The sequence below is a fragment of the Ixodes scapularis genome, unplaced genomic scaffold (assembly GCF_016920785.2).
Source record: "Ixodes scapularis isolate PalLabHiFi unplaced genomic scaffold, ASM1692078v2 PGA_scaffold5__190_contigs__length_132052651, whole genome shotgun sequence".
Lineage (NCBI taxonomy): Eukaryota > Metazoa > Arthropoda > Arachnida > Ixodida > Ixodidae > Ixodes > Ixodes scapularis.
Genome location: NW_024609880.1, coordinates 55746858 through 55752621, shown reverse-complemented (window position 1 = coordinate 55752621; position 5764 = coordinate 55746858). Strand labels below are relative to the sequence as shown.

The following is a 5764-nucleotide window of genomic DNA, read 5'->3' as shown; positions in this document are numbered from 1 at the left end:
CGCGCGGTGTACTTGCTCAAAAACTGTGCGAAAACCTTTTGTTTGTGAATTCACTCTCGCAAAACAAGAACTTTCGAAATCATGTATGTGTCTGCAACCGTATTGCCTTGCACGATGCTTCACAAAAGGCTGCGATGAAATGCGTTCCCCTTCCCAACCCCCAGATCGTGTAATGCACATGTTGTAAAATCGGAGTTTTCTTCTCCATTTTTTTAATTTAGTTAATATTATTAATTAAACGACACAGCATAAACATGAATCGAGAGTCGTTAGTTGTTTTTCATACGTGATTACAGGGCAGGCTTGGAGGCTCGCACCACAAAGACTTCAAAGTTCAGCAAAGCACCATTGGCCTGTTTGTCTGCCCACAACCGGTTCCCTTCAGCGGTGGCGTCTTCAAGAAGTAACGGCATTTCCTCCTGCGTTAGAATGGCTCTCAGCGGGTTCGTGGACAGCAAGTCTCCTGTTGGTTGGAACATTAGAAAAAGAAACGTTGTAGTGCAAAAGGGAAAGACGGTAATATCTGGAAGTTCTAGGATGGGAGCTCGAACAATACCATACAATTTCCCTTAGGAGTTTTTGTCCGACACGAATTTCCGCGTTCCATAGAAATTGAAAAGTAAACTTCTGTAAGCCCCAGAAAAATAACCGATGTTTTTTTGGTGGGTGGGTGGGTTGAATGGCTGGTTGGTTGGTGGGTGGGTGAGTGGGTTGGGTTGGCTGGGTATGTGGACGGGTTGGCTGGGTTGGTTGGTGGGTGAGTGCGTGGGCGCGGCTAAATGGGTTGCTTGGTTGGTTGGTTGGTTTTGGCTGGTAGGTTGGTTGGTTGGTTTGTTTTGGCTGGTAGGTTGGGTTGGTTGGTTGGTTTTGGCTGGTAGGTTAGGTTGGTTGGTTGGTTGTTTGGTGGTGGTGGTGGTGGTTGTGATGGTGGCAGCGGTGGTGGTAGTGGTACTAGTATTTGTTGTAGTAGATAGCAGTAGTAGTAGTGATAGTCATAGAAGTAGTTGTTGTTGCACCAGTAGCAGTAGTAATAGTCATAGTAGTAGTTGTTGTTGCAGCAGTAGTAGTATTAATAGTAGTAGTACTAGTAGTAATACGGAGAAAGAAATCAAAAGTCTGGAACGTCTTTCTTTCTTGCGGACCTAAATATATGTCTCAGCATTTTCAACCCGGTTCATCGTCTGAGTTAAGATGTTCAGTAAAACGTCGGCGCCTACTCTGAGGCTTCCTGAAACTCCTTTTCAAGTTATCAACACTGGCTTCGATAACATATATGCCTTATGAAATACCTCAAAAGTGGTCTGACGGTTGGCATTTAAAATACCGACCGCGCTGGGATAGATGGCAGGAAAATGAAAATGCAGTAGTTTACTGACATGAATCTTTTAGCTAAGTTATCTTAACTAAAAATTAAGAATTTGTAACATAATTATTTAAGACAGGTGTCTAAGATTATGTTCTCACTCAGCGACAACCTTCGCACTAATTCAGAAATTATTAGGGAGGTCAGAGCTTCAGGCAGTTTGAATTTAAATCATTTTAAACTACGTGAAATTCAGTTGGAGAGTTCGCGTTCAAGAATTGTTAGTAGTTAATAGCACTGACATCAGTTAGTTCAGCATTTGTCAAAAAATAAGCATAGATCTGGTCTGAAGACACTGCAACAGCTTTGCCTCAACGACAACTCCGCCAACGCGCAAGACAAATATTTCCAAAAAAGTTTAAAGAGTCCGTGTTTTTTGTTTCGTCTTCTTAGTCTGCAAAGGTGGCGACTTAACGTATTTTTATTTCCAATTAAGTATTCGTCATAGGGTAACCAACGCACCATTAGCTTTAAATGCAGCTCAAGGGTACTTCTGAAACATTATGGATCTCGAACCTAAACTGGCTTCAGTATCCCACTTCGAAAACCTTTTTTGTTTTGTTTAAACAATTTGGCTTCAGAAACACCTAGCCAAGTACAGGTTGACGAGAAAAAAGCTCATACGAAAATGGCGGGCGCGAAGGGACATTTTTTTTATTATTATTTACTTAAATTAACCTATGTACTTTTCTTGACATAACTTGACCGATTCGTTTCCTTAATTCAGCAACTTTGACTACCCACCCTATTTTAGACCTAAGTTTAGCTCGTATTTTGATAAAGTTAATTACCGATATAGCTATGAATGAATTGGCTTGCTCTTTTAAATGTTAAAAATGACTTATACTGCTCGCAAGGTTTTTGCGAGTTATGTACTTACGGATGACGTCCTCTGGGCCGGCATAATTCGAAGACTCTTCAGTTTTAACTTCACATATCGAAGGAGTCAGCTCTGCCTTCTTCAAAAGACCCAACATGTAAAAGTGGAGCGCTTCCTTTCCAACATGGTCCAGGCTTGGAGGTATGCAGTCTTCGCAAATCTTCGCAGTAATGAAATAGATTTAGAAATAAGAAAAAAAGTTTGGAGTGGTCTTCTGAATATTACTGACTATATATGGCAAGATCGTGCATGCCAACGACAATATTGTATTGTTATCTGAAAGAATGCCTGTCCACTGATGTTTCGGTTCCCCGCGAAATGCTTATTTTATGATCACGCCCTTTTATCGGCTCCAACCTACACATAAAATTGAATGCTAGCTCGGTTTAAAAAAATTAGATGTTCATTTTATTAAAGTAACAGCAAGGTAAGCTGGCCTGGGTCTTTTCTTAAAAAAATTTACTTAAAAAATATTTTATTTAGTCTTTTTAGTCATCTATGAGGTTCGTTTATATGACACTAAGAACAATAATAAAAATTAAAAAAAAACTTTCTCTATTTTGTGGCACACAGACGGCCTCGTAGCTTCAAATATTGTGCTTAATTATCATCGTCATATAACTCTGACGGAGAGTTAAAGAAACGCAGGGTATGGGGAGTCCCGCATCACACAGTGACTGCAGACTGTTTTATGATGTACTAGTAGAGCGACCGCCCACTAAGCTTCTCCTTTTACGCTTCTCGGCAAGCGAATACGCTCACCTTTGCGTACTTGCGCCAGCGTTCCATCTTAGCCAGCTTCTGGCGGAACCGCATGACCGGGGTGGCGGCGTAGAACCGAAAGTAGGCCTCGCCGCCCGGCTTCATCAACTCGGCGACGTTCTTGAGCGCCTTCTCTTGGTCCCTGACCCAGTTGAAGCAAAACAGCGAGTAGACGCGGTCGAACTGGCCGTATCGCTCCACGAAGTCGGACACGTTGTCTGCTAGAATGTTGAGGACATCGTAGGAGATCTTGGGATGGGCAAAGTGCTGTCTCGCGTACTCCACCATGTCCCTGGACGAGTCCACGGCGACGATCCTTCTGAACGGAGGGCAGCGGGGGTAGCAGCACATCTCGCGTCACGTTGCCAGTGCCGCAGCCAAGGTCCAGGAACTGCTGTCCTCCGGTAGGGCCGCCGGGAAACGAGTCTTGCAGGAGACTCAGTTCGTCGGCGGCTGACGTGAGCCACCAGGACCCGGTGACATCCATGTAAAGCTCCGGCTTGAGCGTGGAACTTCTGGGTTCGGTGTTAGCCGTCATCGCGAACTCGAAAACAAAGAAACGGGAAGACAAGGCGGCTGTAGGCACGGACGACAACGTTTGTATAACTAATGCCACAATCTCATTAGCTGTGGAGCGATACTATAATGCTTGAAACTAGCCAAGGCCCGCGTTTCTTAAGGACTCAACGAAAAGATCAAACTGACACGAAACGCGAAACTCGCGCAAAAAAACAAAAAAACGCTTTTTTTTTGTGCATGTGTGTTTTTTTTCTTTTTTTTTTTTTGGCGGTCGACAGAGTTAAACACACCGAGAACAATCTCCGAAAAATTCCACTACAGATGTAGAGGGAAAGGGGGGGGGGGGCGGTGTGATTTAAGTTAATAGGGCGCAGTTTGTCAGAGATGCGTACCACTAAAAAGAACTCGGTCGACGGTTAAAGCATTTTAGTGGACTGATTACTGGTGTTTAGTGGCAATCAGGTACTAGAAAAGCGTTTCTGTGCAGATGTCTTACGCTTGCGTTTGCAGCACTTTTTAACGCAGACGGGAAACATCAATTAAAAAACATTCCAGGGCCGCTTTATTTCGCAGTGAATGCTTATAATCCCAGCCAGACTTGTACACGTTACTGAAAAATAGTAAGTAATTACATTTACAATTACTCAAGGCTAAATTGTAATTTATTACAATTACAATTACCCTCCCATGAAAGTAACTGACCGTTACCCCAAAGAAGTAATCCGTTACTTTCGTGGCGTTACTTTTAACATTATTGTCCTCAAGTAAGAAACAAAGGGAGGAGGGTTATTCCACCTGTTCCATTTAATGACATTGAGTATTTTGAGCAACAGCTGGCTCTCGTCAGACATTTTGCGTTATTTCTTACTCAATATGTCGACTGCTACGCTGAACACCATTTGAGCTGAGGCACTGGATGGGAGTGCCATATTGTTCCTCACGAATGCTTCATGCTCTGCATTGAGCTTTTTCAGCGAAGCTAGGGAAGTACTGTTTACCTCGAATCGTCGTTGCAGCCGTTGCCTGCTATTCGAGAGTTTTAGTAGATCCTTCCGATACCTCCGATACCCGCGATAACGGTACCTGATAATGATATGATGCATATGCAAAAATGGCGGCGCAGTATCGGATATCGTTATCGGAGCCATTGGGCCGATCTACTAAAATTCTCCATTGTCTAAATCGTGAAGCTGTGGAAGTCATCAATAGCAAAACATAATGGTAACAGTAAGGTGATAATTAAATAATAAATAACGTTTGGCTCGATATTCTTCTTCCTTTGGTTCTGAACAGTTCGAGCCTCGCTTGAGACGTTGGTAAATAAAAAAGTTTCCAGTATATAAATATAAGTAATAAAAGAAAAAGAGGGACACTCATAACAACAATTAATTAGAACGTCGGTTAAAACAAGGAAATGTAAACGCACGTTTGCCGTGTGTACCTTTCTTGGTGCCGTTCAAAAACGCACGGAGCACGAACTGACTGCAGTTTACTCCGGTGTTCTCCAGATAGACGTCCGCTGATGCCACGGGCAGCGAAGGGCAGAGAACTAAGCCACAATATGGCTCACTCACGAATTTCACTCTCTCCTCAAGCCCAGAATATTAAGTCTACGTCAGCCACCATTATGTTTCATTTGTAAAAATATCTGCTTGAGATAAGATGCGTCCTGCTGGGGCAAAACGGGAAGAAGAAAAAGGGAAGACTATCACCATTTTCTAAGTGCTCGCAAAAAGCTGACTCACAAGAAGGGTAGGGTAGACGGAGCGTTGTCTCGTGTTGTGACATTATGAAAATGGTCGTAGTTACTAGAGCCAAGAAGGACATTGTTAATTCTTTTCAGTGCACTTACCGCCTCGAGCGTCTTGAAGAGGCGCACAATCACCTGGTGTCCTCCTCTCCCCGTCTTCGATCGCAAAGAAAAAACAAAGGGACTAAAAGATAGATTCAGGGGCTTGGTGTTGCAAAAAAAGGCTTTGCGGAACTGAAGAGTGCCAAGCCTCACTTTGCGCTGGTTGATTCGCGTGACAGTGTCACTGCCGCTCGACTTTACAAAAAAAAAAAAGCAACTTTATTTAGAATTGGGGGCCGGGGGGGGGGGGGGGGGGGGGGGGTTGGTTCTGACAAAAAAAATGTAACGGATTACAACGAATCCGTTACGTAAAAAATGTAAGGGAATTACTTTCAAATTACCCTAGAAAATATGTAATTATTCCGTTACTAAATTACTGATAAATGTA

The 5764-nt window shown here is 43.1% G+C and overlaps 1 pseudogene; it reads right to left on the bottom strand.

The window, feature by feature from the left end:
• Window positions 1-290: 290 nt before the first annotated feature.
• On the bottom strand, window positions 291-3589 carry LOC8040812 (annotated as a pseudogene).
• Window positions 3590-5764: the final 2175 nt, after the last annotated feature.